This window comes from Peromyscus californicus, unplaced genomic scaffold (genome assembly GCF_007827085.1).
Source record: "Peromyscus californicus insignis strain IS unplaced genomic scaffold, ASM782708v3 Scaffold_12__1_contigs__length_115047231, whole genome shotgun sequence".
In the NCBI taxonomy this organism is placed as follows: domain Eukaryota; kingdom Metazoa; phylum Chordata; class Mammalia; order Rodentia; family Cricetidae; genus Peromyscus; species Peromyscus californicus.
This window is the reverse complement of record NW_026294413.1, coordinates 102,823,724-102,850,188: the sequence shown is the minus strand read 5'-3', so window position 1 is coordinate 102,850,188 and position 26,465 is coordinate 102,823,724. Positions and strand designations below refer to the sequence as shown.

General features: G+C 39.4%; 1 protein-coding gene and 1 pseudogene across 2 annotated transcripts in view; both read left to right on the top strand.

Annotated features, from left to right (window-relative positions):
• The window catches only part of Znf385d (zinc finger protein 385D), a 957,149-nt gene that overhangs the window by 506,809 nt on the left and 423,875 nt on the right, over nt 1-26,465 (top strand). The gene's annotated exons all lie outside the window — the stretch shown is intronic.
• LOC128107728 (pre-mRNA-splicing regulator WTAP-like) lies at nt 21,096-22,159 on the top strand (annotated as a pseudogene).

Below are 26,465 nucleotides of genomic sequence, written 5' to 3'. Positions count from 1 at the left end.
TTACTGCTGGATAAAGAAATTAAGCATAGCTTTACAATTGAATACTATAGCAATGTGTTCCAACAATATATATGACTCACTTTACCACTATCTAAGAGAATTCCTACAGCGATATCAATTTGGGTTATTTGTGTCTATATGTGGACTCCCACATTAAAAAAAAAAGATGTAACTGGAAGGATGGCTCAGCAATTAAAGGAAAGCAGTTGCTATTTTTGTAGAGGACCTCAGCTTGGTTCCCAAAATTCACATCTGGCGGATCACAATTGCCTGTATCTTCAATTTCAGGGAATTTATCGCCCTCATCTGGCTTCTACAAACACCTGGATATGCACATACATAAACTCAGGAACATACACACATACATATTAAACAAGAAAATAAATAAATCTTTTTTAAAAAACAGTCAATGTCAGAGATAAAGAGTAGAGTATTGGCTGGGAGGGAATACAAGTGCACTGGGGAAATAGAAAGTCCTTGTGCCATGAGAGTATCCGCACTCACTCAGCTCACCCACTAAACAGAATTACAATACTATACACTTAAGTAAGTAAGTTTGGGTCTGTGTAAAATCAGCATAAAATCCCCAAATGAGTGAAGAAACTCTATAGTTCACATAATTGTTCCATAAACATTACATAATCAGAATAATTATGTAATCATACACATAAACCATAAAAGCCCGTATTTAATCAATTCCCTATCTTTTTAGTTATCCATAATACGGTAATATGATAGTTTAGAAAGTTTCTTATTATTATGAAAGAACTAGTTTACTAAAATGCCATTACTTTTTGCTGTCAACAGCTTAGATATACAGTCTTTTACTTAACTGATGTGGTCTGATTAATAGTTGTATTTATTTTTGGTTTTAGAATTGCAATGGTGAGTTATTAGACTTCTTCCTGCCATACACTCAAGCATCTTGAAGCAAAGGCATCACCACAGATATTGAGTATTTAAATTTTTTATTTTATATATTTATTTAGTACCTGTATGTACATACATGCATACACAACTGTATGCACACACGAATGCTATGTTGCCTGTGGAGGTCAGAGGTCAACCTGCCAGAGTTTATTCTCTCTATAGATCTGTGGGTCAAGGGGATTGAACTCAGGTCACTCATGGCAGCAAGTGTTGCTACCCACAGAGCAGTCTCATCTGTCCAGTCTTGTTTTGAAGACAGCTGAAATGCTTCCAAACAAAATGCTTCCTTTTTAATTTATTTGTTCATTGTTCCTTTAGAAATGCACTTTAAAAATATAAATTATTCCCTGTTTCTTCTGGTGAAAACAGCAAAATGGCTAAGTTTCCAGAGGTAGACTTAAGTAGAGGAAATGGGATTAGAATTTAGAAATATCTTCAATGCTAAGAGCACCGAGGCTGGAGGATGCTTTTGTCTTATTCTAGCTGCTGCATGATCCTTGTTAAGGCATGAACGAACACACGTGAACACCAAGTGCAGCATCAGCAGTCGCCCACCTGGCCTCGCTGCTTTGCAGTCGTCCACCTGGCTTCGCTGCTTTGCAGACAGCTGTGCCCCTCGGTATGAAATCCTCTCACGTCTCCTGGGTTGGAGTCCTTCTGCTGCTGTTTCTCAGTTGCACAATGAGCTGCTCCTTCTCTGTCTCAGTGTGCAGATATAGAATATACATCAGGGAGGGCAGTGTCAAGTGATTAGGCTCAGTCTGAGGTCTCCATCACTTTTGTGGGTATCTTCCCCTCCTCAGCAGGTACACTCTGCTGCTCTTTCCTTTTGGCCACATGCCATCGTATTACCAATAGATCCTCTGTTTCTCTTACGCCTGGAAGGAACTGCTTCACCCCTAACCAGGGCAAACCATAAAGCAATATATCATAAAATCTTATGGGCTTGAACTCTAATAACAAAAATTTGCTAATTTTCCCACTACAGCAGTTGTTGGGAAAGTGCTTTTAAAATCTGTAAAATTCTACCCCAGTATTAAAGAAGTTTAGAAACGTTAAGGATGAAATGTGAAGGCCAATGGAAAATACCAGTTAGTGTTGAGCTTCTGGAGAAATCCAGATCTTGGAATTGGCTGCTGAGTGCTTTTCCATCCAAGTTCTTCCTCTCAGGTCTTGTCCTTGGTTTCCCCACAGTTGTACTTAGAAAGTCTCTGGTCTTTCCAGGACAGAGAATGTCCTTCCTCAAGTGGCCCAGGTGGCTACAGCAGACTTGTTCCACTGTGAGTGATCAGCAGGCTCTCAACTCTAAGAACCACAGGCTCCATCATCTCTTGGGCACTGGGCATGTTTAGTGCACTATGACAACTTCACAGTTACCAGTGTCAACAAGTCCAATTCATGTTTACTCTAGCAGCCTCCTTGCATGAACTCTAAATGTTTTTCAGTATCTAGGTGTGTTTGCACAACCTGACATTAATGAAGAAACTTCATTCCAGCTCTCCCCTTTGGTTTTTTGTTGTTGTTGTTGTTTGTTTGTTTTGAGACAGGGTTTCTCTGTGTAGCTTTGCACCTTTCCTGGAACTCACTTGGTAGCCCAGGCTGGCCTCGAACTCACAGAGATCCGCCTGGCTCTGCCTCCCGAGTGCTGGGATTAAAGGCGTGCGTCACCACCGCCCGGCTCCAGCTCTTCCCTTTGGAAGTCAGACACTGATTCTTACAACCTCACCAGTGGTAAAAAAAAAAAAAAAAAAAAAAAAAAAAAAAAAAAAAAAAAAAAAAAAAAAAAAAAAAAAACAACCCACAAATCTAATAATCTAATCTGCCAGTGTTTTTACTGAACCCTGTAAGGGTAAACATTCCTGATGTTATTCAGCTCTCCATTCAGGAGGGTATTTACACACCAGAAACACTTGTCACACCATAGGGGGAAAGCTCTTCCCGGGAGGAATATAGTGTGGGAAGGTTTTCTTTATTAACTGGAAACCAGCATGGCTTATTTGGTATGTTTTTCTAAAATTTAACATGGAACAAATTTATTTTGTTTAGGAAAATCTCTATATTAGTTCAGGGGTTAGATTTCTTAGTTGCAAAGGTAATTATGGAGAAAAATAAGAGGAGGAGAGGAGGAAGAGGGGAGAAAGAAGGAGAAGAAAGTAAGGGAAGGAGAGTGAAAGAATGCAGTGGTGTATGGTCATGCACACCTTTAAATCCAGCACTTGAAGACAGGGACAGATGAGTCTCTGTGAGTTTGGTACCAGCCCGATAGACAGAGCAAGTTCTAGGGCAGCCAGGGTTACATAGAGAGACCCTGGACAAAACAGTGGAAAGGAAGAAGGGAGGGAGAGAGAGAGAGAGAGAGAGAGAGAGAGAGAGAGAGAGAGAGAGAGAGAGAGAGAAAAAGAAAGAGAGAGAGAGAGAGAGCAGAAAGAGGAAAATAGAGGAAAAGAGGAGATACAAAGGATAACATGGTGGCACTGGCGGGACTGTTGTGTTTGGTCCTTTTTTGGTCAAGTTCATGCCACAACAAAACTGAAATCCCTACTACATGTCATTACACTAAAAGTCACAATTGTTCAGGGAATGTTGCCACCAGGCAACAAAGCCTGCAGTTTCTGCTTTTCATTTTTAATGTCCGGAAGCTCTAATTTTCTTTCAGACAGAATATTTGTAGCTCAGGTAGGTGCCTGTGACAGTACATTTTCAGAACTAGACTGCAAAGCAAATGACTAATAATATCCCCAACATTTAAGCTCTAAAGGAGTCTGCTGAAGAAATTGGGCTGGAAAAAAATGAAGACTACATGAAAGACTCTCCAAATCCATTTTCTCCTTTTGCTGTTGGCCTCTGTCCATGGCTTAGCAGTACATCAACACATGTTTCCACGTGGTGGAAGTGCATAGTACTGGGAGTGAAGCCAACACCTATAAAACTGATCCTGAAGTTTACCAGGATCTCTTAAATTATCTGGGGCTGTACTGTGCTCTGATACTGAACAAGGCAGCTCTGAAAAATTACAGTAAAATTGACCATTTTACCCTTCAGAAATCAGTGGAAGTACTGGCTCCAAGAGAAATGTGAACAATTTAGGAGCAGCACAATTCAGCTGATTGTGAAAAATCCCCAATAGAATGCAATGTTTCAAACACTGAGTGTCTTGTACCAGGATTCATTTTTAAGTGACATCACAAAAACGGAATTTTAAACAAGCTTACTAAATGTGAAGCTTAGCACCATTCCTTCATGAGTTTAAAAGACATCTGTTTTAAAAATTCTGAACAAGATAGGCAGATTTCTATAACACCCCCAAGTTTACCATGTGGGGGACAGCTTTAGACAACCTTAGCCAGCCTGGAAAGCCCATTGACATTGCTAAGACATCGAAGTCATGGTATCTGACACAGGTGAGACACAGGAGGGACAGGTGCTCTCGGGTGAACGCCCTCAAACTAGAATGCTCTTATGAAACTGAATTTGGAGGAAAGAAACAGAAAATAATTCTCCATCTTTCATGGTCAGAGTTGTCTCCTTTGTCTATACAGTCAACCTCTTGCAGTTGTTTCATGAGAAGGTGGTGAAAGGGTTTTGGATGTACGCTGAGCCTTTCCAGCTCCCTCCTCTCTAGTTTTCTGTCATTCCGCATATAATCCATCTAAACATCAATCAAGTTCCTTCCCCCTTACCTGATGTTGATTTGTAAATGTGTTTGATCTCCCTGCTGGATTTCCCTCAGCACACAGCACAGGGCATATCTGTTCCACCTTTTACCCAGCAGGAAACATGCAGCTTTGGATGGACTTGCTGATTGCTAGAGCTGAAGAAACAGTGAGTGTGGTCCCCTCACCTGGGAGGTAAGTCTTCCACGGAGGCTCTTGGACTATCCCTGATATCAGGCTGTCTCTGTCTTTTGTTGTAATGTGTCCTTGAGGATAGCCCAAATGGCCAGATAGGGAAAAAGAGAAAATTGATACGGAATTTAGGATGAGGTCCTGGGTGTTTTCAGATAACCTGTTTAGAAACCAATTTTCCTGCCCGGCCATCAGTCTTTTGATTATTCTGAGCTTCCCCAAGGTAGGATGGCCCTGCCCACCTCATTATAAAGTGGGATTTTTCTGTGTTAGTTTCTTTTTTCATTACTGTTTTTGATACAGACAGCTTAAACAAGGAATGACTTACTTTGGCTTACAGTTTCAGGACATAGTTCATACTGGTAGGGAAATCATGGTAATAGGAATTTGAGAGAGCTGGTTGTAGAACACCCAACAGCCAGAAAGTTTTTTTAAAATCTCATGGTTGGCTAACTTTCTCCTTTTTTATGTGGTCAGGGACCTTAGTGCATAGAGTGGTGCTACCTTCAGTTAAGATGGGTCTTCCCACCTCTGTTCACCCAGTCCAGAAACTCTCTCATGGCATGCCCAGAGGTTTGTCCCCTAGGTGAGTCTAGATCCTGTCAAGACAACAATATTATTTTTCACAGTGATCATTGTTCAGCAATTTCCTTGGAACCACTCTCCAGGGTAAGCCATAGTTTCCAAGAACGGCCAACTGTGGCCTCTAAAGAATATGTTCTTGAAAGCTTTTATACTGTAAAGTGTTTCAAACAAGAACCAAGCAGAACTCAGAAAGGACAATGCAGGGAAATTTGAAAGGGAAAAATTTTTTCTAAAGTGCACCGACAATGTCTGACAGAATGCTGTTTATATGACGTTAATGGAGAAGACCATGATGTTCTTGTTTTGAATTCTGTCTTTGGAAATAGCCTTATCAAAATAATCCTACTGCATCAGTTTAACTGCCTTTGACAGCAGATCAAATATAAAGGTAACCAAAGCTGAAAGTACTGCTTTTCTGTGCCACATTGGCATTCAAAGGAAATGGATTGACTGTGTTGCTGAATTAAACAAAAAAAGCTTTCAAGATGCTTGTAAAGTTATGGGAAAAGGGCTTTTAGATATAAATTCACATCCTCAAACCAATGCATGAGCTGCCAGCCCAGAGCCCTCATCACAATATTAACATTAAAAAATACCACTGTGAGTGAGCATCTGCTGTGGCTCCAGAGAACTGGGGGCTACATTTGAAGTCATCTCTCATGCCTGCCAGTCACTCCCTGCCCCCTCACAAACAGATCTGATTCCATTCATAACTGCTTTATTCAGTGTGCGGAAAATCAACATAAGCAATCGGAATCAGTCCTGGTAGAAATCCACTGTTGGCGAGAGCACCCTGAATGCATCCATTCTCTCCTGCTCTTGGAAGGTAAGCAGGATCTGGACTGGTTAGCACTTGAATGAGAGATCTGACAAAAAAAAAAAACAAAAAACAAAAAAACAAAAAAAACAAAAAAAAAAACCACCTTGGGCCAACTTTCATTCTTTTTCTTCTTGTATTGTTCCTTTTTCTCTTAATACCCTAACAGCACATGTGTCCTATATGAGATAAGTTTCAAATTGTCCTTGAGAGTTCTCCTATTCTATACTTCATAGTGTAATGGACCCTAGGTGACTTTCACAAATGAAAAAAAAAATGTATATAATTATTTTTTATTTAACTAGTTTTCTCTTCTTGGTTGCTGTTATGAAAGAGAAAATGACCATAAAATGACAAATAATTCTAAACAAATGATAGATATAAGTGTTAGCTATGGTAAAAAAAAAAAAAAGAAAAGAAAAAAAAATTTTGTATAATATTTGTATAACTTGAAAATATCATTGATTTGTATAATAAAATCAAGCCAAATGTGGATAATCTATAAAAGCAAAGGATGGTATACATGAATTTGAAATTACAAAATATACCAAAATTATATGTGGTTTCCTAAAAGAATTGTTTAAAATGGCTTCAATCAAGTTTTACATAAACCAAGTTAAAAGACAAACATAAGAATGTATATAATTTTAAATAATTATGCAACTATCTATTTATACTACAATTAATAACCTCAAAGAATGACCAATTGTAACTTGAAGAGGGAAGGATTTATTTCATTTTATAACTCCTAAGTAACAGTTCCTCATTGAGAGAGGCTGGGTAGGAACACACTGAGGATCTTAAGCAGAAACCATGGAGGAGTAGTACTGCCTGAGGTGGAGTGAGGAGCCTCCAGACAGTTTAAGGCTCAAAGGGAAATCCACAGCATCAGCACGTACTAGACCTTTCCATATGAGGGGGTTAGGGGAAAAGACACTCACACATACTCTTGATGGTATCTGAAAGGACCAAGCAGATGCCATAACAGGCTGCTCAGTCTTCTCTCAGAGATCAGGCCTCAATTTCAGTTTCCTGAGACTGAGCAAGCAGTCTCTGGGAAGGCCATGAACAAAAGACATAGTCCTTGCAGTAGCTCCCTTTCTGCACGTACTCTGTTCAAAGTTCAGCCAGATGTTTATTGTCTGGGACCCCTCACCAACTTTGAGTTATGTGCATGAGTCAAGGACAGAGCCTAGACCACTGAGCCAGCCCCCGCAGTCAGTAGTGCTAGGCCAGCCAGCTCCCATGGCAGCTCAAGGACAAAGCCTGGGACTTGTGCTGGACTGCCCCCAAAATGATAATTGTAAACCCCAACCAGTAAATTCAAAGGTTACATACCCTCACCCAATTAAAAAAGAACAGAGATAAAAATAAACCAATTTGAGTTGCACCCGTGCAAAACCCCAACTGCTCCCAACCACCCCCAACTGCCCTGAAGGGCTTGTGGTTTTTGCCTTTAAAAAGCTAGCCTCCTCCCTGACTCACTGTATTGGGTGTAGGAATGAGTTCCCTGTCTAGACTTGTATCTATAGAATAAACCTTGCTGTTGCTTTCTGGACATCCATGGTCTTCAGCGGTCTCTTTGGGGTCATGATCTGGGCATAACAGTATCCTTCAGACCTTTACTTTATTTTGCATTTTCTATTTATTTTTCTGGTGATTTCCTTCTCTCATTCTTGAAGTTTTTCTTCTAACTCTATCTTTATTCTTGATATTTCCCTTCTAGGTTCTTCTAACTCTCTCATTCTTGATGTTTTCCTTCTTGTCCATTTTAACTCTCTTTAACTCTATCTCTATTCTTTCTCAGCAAAATTGTTCAGGCAATACAAAAATTACAATGTGACTACATTCTGTTTTTCAAGTGAATGATTATAATGAATACAAATAAGAAACATGCTGTTTTCCATATGACTTACATGACTAAACATTTTATATATTACAGATTAAAACAAATTATCCCAGGAACCCACATATATCCGTACTCAAGAAACTCATTACAGATTGACTGTGTAGGCAAGCAAGATATTCTTCTCAGCCAGGTGTTTGAATGTCGGGCTGCAGTTTTGCAGTTACAAAGAAAGGGCCAAATATTTTATTACTTATCTTGAGAGGTAGTGATCTTATAAGAAATCTTAAAGGAATCACAAACCTGAACTTTTATATGAAAAAGAATTAGTGAGCTCTACTTTAAATCTTTGGGGTGCATGCCCACTTATCAATAGTTTCTTATATCAGAAGATTGAGGTAAAAAATGGGCACAAGAAATTAATCATCACTTTTAATCACCAACCAAGCCTAGCAAGGAAAGTATGTCAGCTAGCAACAATTGAGCTGTTTTGTATTTTTGACCCCAACATAATGAATCTATAACTCAGCTATGTGTCCTTGTGAACTTTAGATTGTTTTCCGGGGTTTTTCATCTTAAGGCTATTATCAAAATATCTGATTTAACTTGAAGTTATTTTGAAGTTTTGTTTCAGCTAATGGTGCACACTAAAACCTGTGACAGCATTATTAAGCATTAAGAGAATTAGAGCCAGCCTGGCTCCTGGGGACTCCATTGTTTTCCTTAAGTATTAAGCTGAACTGTGATCTATGTAGCTCCTTAGGTAAAACTCAAAGGCCCTAACTACAACATTTCCTTGTATTTACTTTTATTCATTAAAACTCTATATAAGCTAACATTATTATTTTCAATTAGACAGTACAATTTAGGGAGGAATCATCTTCATGACAATCCACAGACTAAAAAATGCCCAGCAAAATGGGATGTTTCCATGAGATAAACACTACATTACAGGCAGTGGGGATCTCCCATACCCATTCACACCATGTCAGACACCAGAGAAAGATAGCAGCAGCAAACATGTAAAGGCACAGCAGAAGCAAAAGACACTCTGGGGTATGTGGTCTCCGGACCTTACCTAACCAATGTTGACCCATCAGAGAGTTTCCTCCTAGTAGGCTGACACCTTGAACTTCAGTTGTCACCTGGCTACTCTGCTGACATGGCCACTAGCAGAGGAGAACTGCTTAATGTCTTACTTTTCTTGTTTGCTCAGCTATCTTACATATATAGTCCAGACCCACCTGTCTAGGAATGGTTTGACCTACAGTGCCCTGGGTCTTCATACACCATTTATGAAACAAGAAAATACCCACAGGCTAATCTGATGCAAGAAGTTCCTCAATTGAGGTTTTCTCTTCCTAGGTGTGTCAAGTTGACAACTGAAGCTAGCTATGAAACATGTTGATCACAGAATAAGACAAATTTACAACTCAATCAATGGACAGGATAAAAACTCACACTCAGGAAATATTATTGTTCCTATGAAATTAGCAATACTTAATAAGATTTATAACCTACTGTGGGAGGTGGGATAATAAATTGTTATAGTAATATGGCATTAGAAAATTAGATCTGTGGGGCCAGGCAGGCTGCATGCTGTTGATCCTAGCACAGGTGGGAGATCATGATTTTGAAAGCAGTCTGGGTGACCTAATGAGAAAAATAAGTCCTTTGACATGGTAATGCCATTGTACATGATAAATCACCCAAACACAGCAATGAAAAGATGGGCATTCAGTACATGATAATGATAGAGGTGAAAAATAAAAACTTGGAAATGATATGAATGTCCCTTTGTTAGTAGATCAAAAGTCTGATTGATAATATACAGCTAATTTTCAGATTATGAGGAAATTACAGTATTCTTTAGTGTCTTTCTTTGTTTTGTTTTTGTTTTTTGTCAACTTGACACAAGCTAGAGTCATCTGGGAAGAGAGACCCTCAACTGAGAAAATGCTTCCATTAGATGGGCTTGTGGGCTAGTCTATAGGGCATTTTCTTGATTGACAGTTGATGTGGAGGAGATCAACCCATTGTGGGTGTCATCTTTGGGTAGGTGATCCTGGAGTGTATAAGAAAACAAATTGAGCATACCAAGAGGAGCAAGACAGTAAACAATGTTTCTCCATAGTTTCTGCTTCAGTTCCTGTCCTGTTTGAGATTGTGCCCTGACTCCCCTCAGTGATGAACTATTTATTACCTGTAAGTTTAAGATGAAATAAACCCTTTTCTTTACAAGTTGACTTGGCCAATGTTTTATCATAGAAATAGAATTGCTTACTAAGACAGGAATTGGTCAGGTTCTTGGGATGCTCCTGTGACAGACCTGATCATGCATTTGGGGGATGATCATACTAGCATTTGAACTTTTGTCTGAAAATGATGCTGATTGCTTGCAGCTACAGAATCATGAAAAGTAAGCATGTTAAGACCAATGTAGACAATGGAAGCCTGGCTTGTAATGTTTCAGATGAAGTAAAAAGATTAACAGGGCTATTTGAGTGATTGTGAATCTGTGTTTCTGGAGAATGTTGGGTAAATAATCGGCTATAATTGATAAGACTAGAAATTTTAGCTTTTCTGGGACAATTGATGCTAGTTAGCTGTGATCAAGAAGAGACCAGCATCATAGACACAAAATCTTCTAGGAGTAGCTCCTTAGGGTCAGTAGACAAAAGCTGCCATCCAGAGGGCACAAAGGCTGTATCTGCAGCTATTAGCCAAACTTGACAGTGTATAAAAGTCTCCCAGATGTTTTGAAAGCAGGAAGGGATCATGGAGAGTTTCTTAGTCTTGGCATCATGTGGCAAGGGCAGAGTCCCTGAAAACAGCCTAGGAGGGGCTATTGGTGAAGGTTCATCCCAATTGCTTTAGAGACTTCAACATTTTGGACATGCCAGTGCCATGATGTGACCACCAAGGACTAAAGCAACTATGGAGTTGAATGGGCTTAAGCATAGGAGACAAGCAGCATGCACTGTGGTTGGCAGAGCCAGGGAAATGAACTTCCCAGGGCCTGTGAAGCCAGAAGATATGAACCCCAGAAGTCTGGCACTGGGCTTTACTTTGTTAGACATTTTATTTTATTTGATTATGATTGTGTAATTGTGATAGGTTCTTCCATGCTGGAGTAAGAAACTACATAACTTATTTTTTATTTCACAGGACCCTACTGTTGAGAGACTAAATATTTTCGAAAGATTTTGGATATTGCAAAGAAACTGAACTCTTAAGGAGTTTGAATTTTTAAAAACTGTGAAACTCAAAAGTTCAAGTGTTTTGTATTATGGTAGTGACAGTAATATGAGTTCTTGGAAAAGTTTATAGCTGAAAGTGACATATTTATGTATCAAGTTGACAAAGGACAATTGTCCTATTGTTGTCTGAAAAGAGGGAACTTCAATTGAGAAAATGTTTCTATTATACTGGCCTATAAGCAAGCATGTGGGACACTTTCTTTATTTATGATTGATGTGGAACAGTTCAGTTCCCTCTGGGAAGTGTCACCCCTAGGTAGGTGGTCCTAGAGTATATATGGAAGTAAACTGAGCAAACCAGGAAGATCAAGCCAGAAAACTGCATTTTTTCCATGGCTTCTGCTTCAGTTTCTGCCTCTAGGTTCCTACCTTGAGTTCCTGCCCTGACTTCCCTCAGTGATAGAATATGACCTGAATATTATAAGAAGAAATAAACCCTTCTTCTGAAAATTGATTTTGATCTTGATGTTTTATGACAGCAATAAAAATTCTAATTCAAACAGATGGAAAGAATGGGTTTGTCAGTCACTACCATTCTGTAGGGATGCTCATGATACCTTGGTGAGTGACAAAAGCAAGCTAGCTGCACAGTCACAATGACAGTTGGTGCCATCTTTGCCATGAATGCCCTTGCCTGCTTGCCTAGTCTACACGTTTTCCTTGAGAGTCATTCTTCACCATGTATATCCTCTTATTCTCACACGTTCCTAAATATTTAACAGAAACTTCAACTTTTCAGTGAAGCTAAATTGATAGCTCTGGGTTAATCATTTATAAATTGAATCATTATGGAATTATCCTCAGAAGGTTGTGATAACAACCATGTATTCACATCTTAGTTTCCATTAGAGAACAAATTCTTCAAAAACAGAGGCTGTGTATCCTTAGTATCCTAGCATGGTATATAGATGTTATATAAATGAAGTAGTTTCCATACAGGGGAGATTTGCCAAGCTTTGATGAATAGTAAATAATGTTATGAGTCAGTGACATTCCTATAGTTAATATGCAAATAAACAAAGGTAAAATGTTTGAATAACATCAAACATCACCAAACAATGAGGAACAGCATCTGCAGGGGACTTGGATAAGGAGGCAGTGCTGTCTAGTTTATGGGCTGCCAAACCCCAAAATCATGCTGGCACAAACAAATGCTGACCAAAAATAAATTCTTTTAGAAAATTCCCTTTGTTACTAATATAGAAAAGTATGTGGTGATATTTGATACAGTAATTCTTATACTTTCTACAGTTTAAACACTGTTGAATCAGGCAAAAATGTCTGCTCAAAGCTTCCTGGGAACAGAAATCTCACTGCCTTTAATAGAGAACACAGAACATTAAACAAAGAGTGTAAGAGAGGCCTCATGGGACTACAGCTCTTCTATTTTCTGCTTTCCTTTTAGGTCTTTGAAAACGGCGCTTGCTTTAATTTGTTTGTGTCTGAGGGGCAATGAGCTCCATTTGTAACCAAAGGCTGCAATCTCTAAGGTACCTCACAGACCTAGGCAGGAGAAATGCAGTGCTGACAGAAGGAAGCATTTCTATGACCATGCACTGCTTTCAAGTGCACTCACACCCAATGTCATCACAGAGTCAAAGTCCACTTGAAATGTTATTGGAGGCAGGGGTGTCGCTCTGTTTTAGGGAGACATTGTCTTCAATTCCCAGCATTGCCAATAAACTGCTTGTTTGTTTGTTTGTTTTGTTTTGTTTTAAATCATTGAAGTAGTCTAGAATTTTTAGCATGTGTAATTTCTTAAATGTCAGATAAGAAAACAGGTTATTACCCCAAGAAGGCATTACAGTCTTCTTTCCATCTCTAAATGGCCCCACATGGCAGGGGCAAGTTGGGAGTTGCTGGAGCAAAGTTTCAGCAGTTCAAAGCACTTGCTCCTCTTAAAGAAAGCCTGGTTTTAGCTTCCTGCATTGTGGCTCTAACCACCTATATTTCAGTTGTAGGTGATTCAGTACCCTCTTGTGGATTCTGTGACCACTTCATGCACATGGGGCAAATATATACATGTAGGCAAAATACTTCATAAACATAAAATAAAAGTACTGAATTCCCCCAAGTGCCTGCCTTGAGAATATTTCTATCAGGGTCTAGCACAGATACTACAAGCAGCTAAGGATACTAATTTGAGGGATGTTCAATGAATCTAAGCTCACTGAGCTTGTTAGTCCATTCACTTTATTCTTCTAAGTCAATTCTATCTACAAAGTTTCTTTTTCTGTTCTCATAGTTAGCTCTTCTCAGTCCCTCCTGTTCTCAGTCCCTTCTGCTGTTCTATCATGTCTATCTAGTTCTTTTGTCTCCGTCCTCATCTTTGTTCTTCTTGATCAATTCTCTCTAGTGCTCTCAGAGAACCAGTATCTATACACATGCAGTAATTATTTGACAAAGCAGTTTGAGGCTTGAAGTTTTCAGGGTCACAGAGAGAGGTGATAAGGATCCACACATAAAGCAATAAATGTCAGCTTCCAATTACAACCCAAAAGGGAAATGCCTAAAGGGGAGTTCTCTGGTATGGTCAACTAAAGGCTAAGATCAATTAGGGAATCTAGGAATAGCACCTGGCTGAGGAGGAATTAAAACTTAATTTGCACAAGAAAGAAGCTTGGCACCTATCACCTGCCTGGCCTTGATGATCTTCTTGTGTCTGTGGGAAGAAAATGCCTTAACTCAGTATCTAGCAAATGGCTAAAACATCATCCCAGGAATGTGAGCAATAAATCTCTCAAGTTAGGTTCTTTTGTAAATAATGTGTAAATAACCCCGGGGTGAAGGTAAGGAGTTGAGGATTTAATTGTTAGTGGTTCTTTTCTATCTTTGGGTGAGATGAGCTAATGTTTATCTATGTGCAGTTTTGTCCTTGGAAAAAAGGCATCTTTGCTGAAATACTTTTGTCTGGAGAATGGCCCTGGCCAGATATATGTTAATGAAAAAATAAACACAGCTGGGGACAGATATCCAATACCCCAGATGTATAGGGAAAGTTGTGTCCAAGATTGAGATGTAATCATGAGATTATATGTACACATAACATGGAGATGCATGGTAAATGGGGAGAATCATAGCTGTTATTGAACAAGAAGTTTACAACAAGAGAAAGCCACTTCATTCAAAAGGCAGTAATTCCATAATGCCTTATGTGATGGTTCCTCTAACAGAATCCTTAGTTCTGATAGGTTGCCCTTCTGAACTCTAGTTGTCACTGCTGTATACTCCATGGACTTTTGCTACCAGCGTCTCTCAATATAAAAGGAAATCTTAAATCAAAATGGCCTCACAATTCCTGATGTTACTTCCACATCCCCAGATGCTGTACAGCATTTGTTTAAACATAAAGTATTGTAGGCACATGCATTAGACTCCATGCTCTTTTGTGCAGAGCACAGAGAAACTCTCAGTGGTTACTGATGCTGTCCACATTCTAGGTGTGTCATGCCAGGCAATTCCTGACACTGATGGTAGCAATTCTAGCCAGTAAAACTGGAAGTGCTAATGATTATGTTTAGGTCAGATCTTTAATCAACAGTGTGTGATATCGCAGGGCTGAAATTTTCACTGTACTCGTTTCTTGGATATGGTCCAAATAATGACTGCTTTGCTCAGCCCTGAATTGAAAGAAAGTGACAACAGAGTTAATTTAATTTGACCCATAGTATTGCAAGAAGGGTCAGTCTTTGTTCTTGTAAACTACTAGTGTTGAGCTGTTGGTCGTCATATTGAAATCTAGCCCATCTTGACTACTAGACTTTCCTCTATTTGGGTTTGTCTTAGGTAATAATTATACCAAGAAACTTATAATTGTTCTTTAGTACTAACCATGGGTTTAGATAAATGAAGAGTGTTGGAATAGTAGCAAATATTATTCATGGAACATGGTTTTAGTCATACTTCATGATGAAGTTGTAATACAGAGTGAACTTCTGCACTGTGGAACTAAACTCTTTTGTTACTAATGTTAAATAAAACAGCAATTCTCAAGAATATAGTACTAGTTTAAAATCTACATTTAAATGTAGATTGATTACCTTATTTAATTTTTTGTTATTTCTGACATTAGAAAATTGTAATACTGATCAATTTTCTGAAACGTCATATACCTAAGTGACCAAGGTTCTGGCTTTGAAACAGAACACCAGACATGGACTGTTCGCTTAGTACTTGGCTGCCTTCTGGCCTTCAAAAGAAGACTAAATTTGTTTAGCTGCAGTTGACTCATGCACATTCTAGGAGTAATAATTTCCATGCATTTTGATTATTTGCTTGTTTTAAAATTGGGTTATTGGAATTTTAATATTGACTTGTTTCATTTCTGTAAGAGATTCTGGTTATTATATCCTCAACAAACTGAATAGTTTTCAGGTACTATCATTCTGTGGCCTGTCTTACCAATTTGTTGATGCTTTCTCCTCTGAGTGAAAGTTTTTAATTTTGATGCTCCTTTTCGCTATTTCTGTGTTTGTTTCCTTATTTTGTGTCTCTTATCCAAAATATCTTGTCCCTATCAACATTTTGAAGCATTCCCTCTATTAGTTTTTTTCCAATAATATTCTTCACAGAAATTGAAATTTATGCTCCTAAAATTTCTATGGAATCATGAAAAGTTCACGGCAATGCTAAGAAAGAAGACAGAGACTGAAGGTGTGCTATCTGACTTGTGAGTGTACTGTAGAGCTACAGCCAAATTAACATGGTGCTGATGTGTAGCTAGAGTTTTCCTGCCTGGCCCACAGTCAGGACAAACTCTCTGACCTGCCAGTCCCACAGCCACTCAGACCCGACCAAGTAAACACAGAGACTTATATTGGTTACAAACTGTATGGTCGTGGCAGGCTTCTTGCTAACTGTTCTTACAGCTTAAATTAATCCATTTCTATTAATCTATACCTTGCCACGTGGCTTGTGGCTTACCGGTACTTTACATCTTCCTTGTCCTGATGGCGACTGGCAGTGTCTCTCTGACTCAGCCTTCCACTTCCCAGCTCTATTCTCCTCCTTGTCCCGCCTATACTTCCTGCCTGGCCACGGGCCAATCAGTGATTTATTTATTGACCAATCAGCAACACATTTGACATACAGACCATCCCACAGCACTGATGAACAGAATTGGATATATAGGACACAAAAATACATCCATGCATTTGGAAACAGAAAGGCAAGAATTCACATTAAAGGTAGAATATGGGAAAAAAGGTATCTATATGCACAACTGAGGAAATGAGATGAATTTTCCATAAAATGTATATGAATTCTCACAGACAATTGTTGACCATGGAGATGCCTTCATGTGCCATCAGATGTGACTGAGTATCTGGTATGCAGGTCTTTTCCCTATTTGAGGTATTAAGTGGAAGAAGAAAAGGCCTGAACTTCATTTCAATGTTCCAAATTGGAGGCTTACAACACTTTCTCATTCAACCTATTTTCTTTTGATCTGATCCGGTAAAGTGCCCAGCTCTATCACTTCCAGTCACACAGGCATTGTCTGGGGCCTATAATGTTTTGTTTTGGGAGTGCTTCCTTGCAAAGGGGAGCATCTACACATGGCTTTCACCATCCACAAGAATGCATGGTGCCCTGTTAAATAGACAGTGATTTATTCTCATAGGCCACGACTAGGTAACATAATTTTTTAAATTAATATTAAAAAAGGAAGTCATTGTATCATAACACTCTAACACAGATCTCCTGGATCTCACTTGTAAAATGGTAAGGAATAAACTTCATGGTGATGTGCTGACTTCCAGAACCATGCTATAATTATTCTCTATTAAATAACCTAAATAAAAGTAAATATAAAAGAAAAATAATTTAACCAGATGAGGTTGATTAATACAATCTTTACCTGTAACATGAATTGCTAAATGGTCTTAATAATAAAAAACCCAGAGCCAAATATTGGGGTGAAAGCTGAAATATCAGAGAAATAGAACAAGCCAGCCACAAGTTCTTATCACTAGGAAATCTTCAGCCCAAGAGAGCTACTTCCTGTATTCTCATGCCTATATAACTTTCTATGCCCTGCCATCTTTCTTTCTCTCTCCACCCAGCTACATCATCTTTCTGCCCAGCTCTATCACTTCCTGTCTGTACAGACCTCCAGACCTCTATGGTTAACTAGTGCTGGGATTAAAGGTGTGTGCCACCATGCCTGGCTATGTTCCCAGTGTGGCCTTGAACTCATGGAGATCCAGATGAATCTCTGCCCCCTCCCCAAATGCTAGGATTAAAGGCATGTGCTACCACTGCCTGACTTCTATGTTTAATATAGTGGCTGGCTTTTTCCTTTAACCCCCAGACTAGCTTTATTTGTTAGAGCACAAACAAATATCACCACATTTACCTTAACATTTTTAAAACCAAAAATTAGACATAAGAACTTAAAGGACAAGAGAGTATGCAGAAGATAAACTACTCTAACAACATGGTTTTGTAAGTGTACTTTGTTAAATTTTATTGATAATACACAAACTAGTTAAAGAGAGAATGTTTTTTCTCTTCTTCTCTTTGGATGACTGCACTAAATCTGAACCAAGGCACTGTCTTGCTAGGCCAGGACTTTATCATCGAACCATACCAGCTGTGGTACATTTCAATGACAAATCATCTTGGCTCCTTGAGGCAAATTTACTTCTCATTTCTCATAAGATATTTTGTGTGTACTTTCCTCGGCATTCTAGGAGGTAAACATGATTTCAGCTCTTCTTAGTTCTAAGTGAGGCAGAGTCCTGGAGTTAAATTTTGAAAGGAATGTTATATCACAAGAGAAAGGGCGTTCCAGGTAGTGAGGGAGGGGAATTTTCTAAGTAAAATGTTTTTGAACAGTTACTGAATTGTGCCTCTAAAAACAACCTTGGGTGTTGATTTGTTTTGAAAGGAAATGTCAAGGAAGCATTTCCTTTCATGCCTGAGTTCAGTCCAAGTCTCACTGTGTACATACATTTTGAAGTTCCAGAATCTTCCTTGTTTAGTTTTCTTTATTCTTGAACCCAAATACTAGTTCTTCACAAGATATTTCATTCACCAGCTTTGAAAGCTGCCTTATGTGATGGAATCCTTTGGTGAAGTTGGGTGAATAAATTTGGATAAATGTCACAAGTGCTTCCCTTCTGAATCATCCCAGAGCTGACTATTCCAAGGCAATGGCAAACATGGGCCTGGCTATTTTTGTACCCCATGACACCCCAGGAGTACAAGGTTTCTTTGTAGGATTTAAGTGAAATTTCCAGACACTAACATTTGTCAAGGAAAAAGAAATCATAACATGGTAACACTAGAAGTTTGACAGGCACATGCAACCAATCTGAGAATAAAGAAGCTCTGAGCAAAAAGTTGGCCAGCATTCCACCTTACTGTGGACAGACAGGAGCCACAATGCAAAAAAGGAAAGTAAACAAGCACTGAGCAAGACTGCCTGAGTAAATAGAGTTTGGTTTACAGAATCAGGTCAATATCAATATCAGAACAAAGATACTGAGGTTCTTCCTAGAGTCTCTAAGAGGGTATCAATAAGACAAGCACAAGGCCTTTGGATACCCAGAGATGGTTATAGCATAGTCAGTGCTGTACAATAAATAATCAATCCTATCAAATTACCTAAACAACTCAATTAAATCAACTGCTTGAACAAGTAAACTAGAAAATAATTCCAGATTATTTATTGTATATGTACATAGTAGCATGCACTATCTTAGGCAAGCATGCACATGCATTTCTCAGACAATAATTATGGGTTAACCAAGTTTTTTAGAGCTATCATTAGAAGATATTCCAATAATTTTTCAAAATCTACCACTGAAAAACTTAATCTATGATGCCCTCATGTCCTACCTGAGGGTCACAGACCTTCCTCTCAGCTGCCTCATCACCAAAAGCTTGGCCCTTTACCATCTTTCACCAAGGCCAAAATTATATTCTCAAAGCATAACACATACTGTAGCATTATAATATTGAAATGTCTTCTTTTTTTTCTTCTTCCTACTTTGTAAAATTCAGGATTCTAAACATAATCTACACATACTCCCAGGCCAGAGGACAAACTTCCTCACTAATGTGTCTCCTGCTGGTCTCTCTTTAAGCAATGGCCACTGGCTATTTGGGTTCCTTAAAACACCCAAAACTGTTTAAAAATGCTTGATCTTTATATTTGCTAATTCTTCCATATGAAAAACTCTTTTCTTCCTTTTAATGACTGTGAAAAGGCCTTCCCGAGCAGCTCTGCTTAGTCACTGAGTGCCTTAACTTTTTCTTGCTTCGATTGTCCTTTATGCATAAAGCATAGTAGTCCTCAAAACTATGCCATTTTGAGATCTGTTTACATATTTTCCTTCCTCTGAAAGACAGGTTTCATGAGAGTGTATTCTCCAGTGTATACAGAATAGTGTTGTATTTCACAATGCTGACATGCTGACAGCAATGTCCCATAAACATTGTGAATGTTATTTTATACGGCAATAGGAGCTTTGGAGATGTGATGGAGGCAGAAAGATCATTTTGCATAATCTACATGGCGTCTCCGTCATAGGGAAGAAAGAGGATCACCACCAATAAAAGGAGGCATGAGGATGGAACCAAAGGTTAGATTGATGTGCTTTGGACACAGAGTGGGAGACAAATTTTAAAATGTTAATGCCTCTATAAAGTAGCACAGGAACCCATCGTTCTCCTCTATCTTCCAGAAGATACCAGCTTTAACCACAGCTTCAATTTAGACCAGTACAACTAATTCCAACTCACCAAAGTTAACTTGCTTTGTGCTCTTCTGAATCCATCTTTCTTTAGAAATCACACATGTAGTCAGTTGTTATATTAATTACTTTTGTGTAGGTGTGTCAAATAACTGACAGAAACAGCTTATAGGATTTATTCTGGCTCACAATTTCATAGGCTTCAGTCTATGGGCATGAGTCTTGGCCTATTGTGAGAAGAAATGTCATCATGATCAGAGTGTTTTAAGAAGGAACTTCACCACACTGCAAAGAGTAAATAGGGAGCAGAAGCGACAGTAAGTAGACAGAGCATGATACAGCTCCAAGGGCCTGTCTGCACTGTTCTACTTCCTTATCCAGGTGTATCATATCCCAATCATCTCTCATTGGTGGTATGAATCACATCATCTAATATTCTTGAAAATGGCCTTGATCACACATACATCAGTGTTCTTTACTCGTCTCTAAGACATGATACAATCCAGCAAGATTAAATATCGGAAGAACCAAGAATATTGACAGAATAACAAATATTAACCACACACCGAAACTTCTGTCTGTGAAAGGATTTAGGCTATAAATTAATAGTTCTACGGTTGTCACTATCATTTATTTTAAAATCTACAGTACCTCCCCGTTCCTTTTGTTGTTTGTTTTACTTTAATTTAATTTTTATTTACTTTATTTATCGTCCATCCCCAAAATCTCATATTAATATCAATATATCAATATAAAACACCCTCCAGTTTTAGAATTTCTAGTCTTCAAAAACTCAAACACCAGTAACAGTTCAATTTCTCTAAAATATCCAGTCAGGCCAGATGGTGGTGGTGCACTCCTTTAATGCCAGCATTTAGGAGGCAGAGATAAGCAGATCTCTGAGTCTGAGGTCAACATGGTCTACAAAGTGAGTTCTAGGACAGCCAGAACTAAACAGAGAAATCCTGCCTCAAAATAAATAAGGCAGATGGTTGCTGTGCAGCGGCTGGCCTCGGCGGTTCCTCCACGCCCCGAGGCCTCAAGCAGGTCAGCTGGCCTCCCTTCGCCTCTCCTCGCTGGAGGCGCCCGGCGGGGTGACCTGGGCCATGGCCAAGAGGCTTGTCTCGGGGTGCAAGATGACCAACGAAGAACCTCTTCCTAACAAGGTCCGATTGAGTGAAACAGACTTCAAAGTTATGGCACGGGATGAGTTGATTCTAAGATGGAAACAATATGAAGCTTACGTTCAAGCTTTGGACGGAAAGTATACAGACCTTAATTCAAATGATGTGACTGGCTTAAGGGAATCTGAAGTTAAAGCAGCAACAGCAGGAGTCTGCGCGCAGAGAAAACATTCTTGTCACGCGATTAGCAACCAAGGAACAGGAGATTCAAGAGTGTACTTCTCAATCCAGTATCTCAAGCAAGTTCAGCAGCCGAGTGTTGCCCAACTGCGATCAACAATGGTAGACCCAGTGATCAACTTGTTTTTCCTAAAAATGAAAGGTGAACGGGAACAGACTAAAGACAAACTGGAACAAGCCCAAAATGAACTGAGTGCCTGGAAGTTTACGCCTGATAGGTAAACAAATCATACTCCCCAGTCAAGACTTCCCTGACAGTCCCACCTCGAGAAAGCCGTGGTGGGACAGCCACGTACTCGTTTCCACACCAAGACTCAGACTTCTTTTGAGCCAAAAAAGCCACATTCTTATACTGTCCAGCTTGTAATGGTTAATGTAAAACTTACCAGATGAACCTTGTGCTTCAGCTTTTCTCTTCCCCTTCCCCTTGCTTCAGAGGCCTGATGCCGTCGGACTATTCCGAAGAAGAGGCCACCTCCGAAAAATTCCCCTTCTAGAATATGTAGACACTTGAGAAATGTTTCTGTTTGAAGAAAATAGAGGGGAAAACAGAAGTCTTAAGTCTGTGGCACATTGTGTCTTCAGACAGTTTGGAGGTTTTAAATCATGAATTGAACATGTAAAATTCCAGTAAAATGTAAAAGTGGAATATGCATCGCTCTTAACCTTGAGCATAGTGACTTAGAGACACTGTACATCAGTTATGCCAATAAGACTGTGGACTTCATGATCGTTGAACTACTGGGTCAAAACTCAAATGAGGAGAATTTTGCCTTTAAAGGGTTTACATGCTAAGAACCAACTTCTAAAAAGCTGTGAGACAATCAAGTCATAACTACCAGTACAGGTAGTGAATATATATATATATATATATATATATATATATATATATATATATATATATATTGTCCATTAGCGCTGAGCTCTTTATTACATAATGGAGCCTTAAATCTATGTGGTTTCTATCAATGGTCTGTTCTTTGAATGGTCGTGGAAACTGTAGCTAATCTTAATGGAGGACTGTACAAAGGTAAAGGGGTGGTCTCACACTTGAGGTTTAAAGTGTTTGCAGCATTCTGAGTATTCATTTCACAACTAGATTGTATAAGGTATTGGCTGTGAAGAGACTCCCGTTGTTCAGCAAACCCTCTCATCTCACTCAGCAGGCACATGTTGAACAGCATTGTCGTTGATGTTAAATGGGGGAATGTGTTCCTTCACTGTATTTGGGCCTTTTGTATTGAATTCTTGATATTAAATTAAATGTGCCTTGAAAATAAATAAATAAATAATAAAACATATAAATAAAATATCCAAAGTCCCTTTAAAATTCTCATGTCTCCCTAAAAATCAAAAGTCAGTTAACTTTGGACTCCTATAAAATAAAAAAAATAAGTTACATACTTCTTATTAGAAGAGGGAAGTACCAGAGTACAGTGTGATCTGAACAGAGCAAAACCAAATCCAATTATATAAATTAAATCTTGTAGCTCAAAGTCTAGCATCTGGGATTTACTCATGATCTTCTGGACTCCAAAGAGCTTGGGCTACTCTAATTCTCAAGCTCTGCCATTCAAAGCACATGTAGTTTGTCTCATAGACTCAGGCTGATTCCACTCCACAACAGTTGCTATCCTTGGTAGTGGTCCCACAGTATATCTCCAATATACCAGGGTCTCCACAGGCTTCACCTTCTCCCGTGGCCCCTGGAGACAACCCTCCATCTTTCTTTATGACCTCTTCCATACTGGGGCTTCTACTGCAGCAGAGGTTGCACCTTCACCAATGGCCTCTCACTGTGACAAACCTCAGCTGTACTCCATTGCCCCTTTATGCCTTCAAAGCCAGTGCCACCATGTGGGAGACTGTTACACATGGCCAAGTTCAACTTCCAGGATGAAATGCAGCCCCTGGCACCCTCTGGACCACAGCTTCTGAGTGCTGACCCCAAGGAAACTCTCTCAGAAAATTTCACCTCAGTGGTGATGGTCAAAAGCACAGCTGAGTTTTTACTTTCAGCTAATCAATATCAATTGTCACAACAAAGCAAAGGTTACACTTGTACAGATTCTTCATCCAAAAGTCAAACATACAATCCTGATAGAGTCTTCCATTCTATTTGAAAATCCACAAGCTAGGCCTCTATAGTCTATACTACTCTCAGAATTATCCTCCAAATGCCTACAACATCTCATTAAGCTCTAAACACTTAAAGGTTTTTCTAAACCAAGTGCTAAAATCCGTAGTAGTTCTGCCCAAAACATCATAGTTAGGTCTATCACAGCAATACCATAATCCTGCTACCAATTTCTATCCAAATTGGTTTATATTGCTGTGATAAAGACCATGATCAATTGGGAAGTGGTGGCGCACACCTTTAATCCCAGCACTCCGGAGGCAGAGGCAGGTGGATATCTGTGAGTTTGAGGCTAGCCTGGTCTACAGAGTGAGTTCCAGGACAGCTCCAAAGCTACACAGAGAAACCCTGTCTTGAAGAAAAAAAGACCATGGTCCAAAGTAACTTGTGGAGGGAAGGGTTTATTTAACATGGAAGGTTGCAGTCATCATGAAGTGAATTTAGGGCTGGAGTTCAAGGCAGGAACTGAAGCAGAGATCATGGAGGGATTCTCCTTACTAGCCTGATCCTCGTGGCTTATTCAGTCTGCTTTCTTACATAACCCAGGACTACCTGCCCAGGGATTGTACTGCCCACAGCTTTTTGGGCCCTCCCACATTCATTAATCAAGAAAATGACCCCCACCCCACCCCAGGCTTGCTTTCAGTCCAATCCAATGAAGGCATTTTCTCAACTGAAGTTCCTACTTTCAAAATGACATACATTGTTTCATTTCATACAAAATGACATTGTTTCAAGTTGCCCAAAAACCTCACCATCATAGTATCCAGTACACTAGCGTGTAAGAGAATGCAGGGGAGCTGGCTGGAAACAGTCTGCTCATTCTCATCCCCACCACCACCACCACCACCATGCATACCTCTAAGTGCTGCCTGAATGGAGAAAAGTATGAGCTATAAATTCAGCACGCTTTTTCCCCCTGAACCACATATTTAACTCGTGAAAGGAAAGCTCTGAAAGAATCAAAAACTGCATTCGAACCAAGAGCCTCATGTCATATGCATTTTCTTTCTTTCTTTCTTTCTTTCTTTCTTTCTTTCTTTCTTTCTTTCTTTCTTTCTTTCTTTCTTTCTTTCTTTCTTTCTTTCTTTCTTTCTTTCTTCTTTATAAAGCTGTAACTCTTAGGATAACCTTTCTTTTGTAATTTTGCCTCCTTAAGCCTTCCAAAGTACTGGGAGTGCTTCAGACAGAGGCATTCAAGTGTATTAATATAAGAGGTACTGGCGTGATTAATAATCCTCCCTTCTGAATACTGGATGAGTCATAGGCTGCCTTGTGCATGACCCCAGTCCAAAATGGGCTTTCACTGATACACTAACATTGTGATGCCCAAGTAAACAAGGTGCCTGCTCACAGAGACATTGCTCTCTAAACTTGCCAGCTACTCCCTTATAAGGTGTCTGAAGGGGCCTGCAAGACGTCTCAGTATATAAAGACACTTGCTGCCAAGTCCGATGACTTGAGTTTTATCCCTGCAACTCGCAGGGTGGCAAGGAGAGAGTCAACTCTTTTTTTTTTTTTTTGGTGTTTTTTGTTTGTTTGTTTGTTTTTGAGACAGGGTTTCTCTGTGTAGCTTTGCGCCTTTCCTGGTACTTGCTTTGTAGACCAGGCTAGCCTCGAACTTACAGAGATCTGCTTGCCTCTGTCTCCCGAGTGCTGGGATTAAAGGCATGTGCCATCACCGCCCAGCGAGAGTCAACTCTTAAAAGTTGTCCTCTGACCTTCATATATAAATTATTAGAAGGGTATACACACACACATACATACACACACACACACACAAATACACTAAATAAACAAGTAAGTGTAATGATAAAAGTGTTTGAAGAAATTTTAATAAATTAGAATCCTATAAAACAATCCAATTAAGCACAGATACATACATACATATGTGTGAGTGTGTGTTTACATGTACTGATTCTCAGCAAATGAGTTGAAGATGTGTTAGTATGAAGCAGGCAATATTCAAGGAGGCTGTAGTATTTAACTGAAGTCTGGTCTTGAAGCCAATCAAATTCTGAGATAAGTGTGGTTAAGGCTGTCAATGGTTGTGACAGAGCTGACAGCAATGAATAGATAAAATATGTGTTCAAATCAGATACATGTATCAAAATAGATAGATGTATGTCACATGCTTTCATTGTGTTTCATGCTCACAAGTACATGACGTTGCTATGAACTTTTCCGTTTTATCTTCATACAATTTATTTTTAATCATTTGTGGATCTGGAGTCAGGGCCTCCAGCTCACTAAGCTCCAACTCTTTATGCACACCCCAGGCTGGCCTCAGATTCATTACACTCCTGCCTAGGCCTCCTGAATGCTGGTGAGAGGATGGATATTATTAGAGTCTCTAATTTCCAGATGTGGGAAGCAGCAGCACAGGCTGGCAGAGCCATCTGACACAAGCTGTGCAGGTGAACAATGACAGAGCTGCGCTCTGAACTCAGGTGGTGTGGTATCCTAGCCTTACTCTTCAGCGTGCCCTGCAGAAGAGAACTTTGTGACCGTGCACATTCCTGCTCTGTGGGAATGCTTTCTCCCATTCTCCTGATTCCTTGTCATCCAACCCATTCCTTGAATATTATTCATCGCTAAGTGCCACTAGCTTGCTCTACAGTTGTTTAACATTTGCTGTTGAATAAACACTCATCTACTTAAGACATAGTAGAACATGAGCAGCAAAGCTTCACTGTCCTAAATAGTACTGTGTCGATGACATTGATGCTTTCTGTGACCCCAGCTGAGCTTGATCTTCAGTCTATATGGACAGTGCCAGATGTTCCCCACATCACCTATATTTTCTAAAGACAGAAAGGAGCCTGAAGGTAGACTATGACTGAACCACCTCCCATCCACTGCAGTGTTTGTATACTTTTAATTGCATTGACCTATGTGTTGTCACACTAAATATTTCTCAAGGCTTATGTTACCTGGGGAATGATGTTAGTGGTTAGTGGATTAATAATTGACCAACACCCA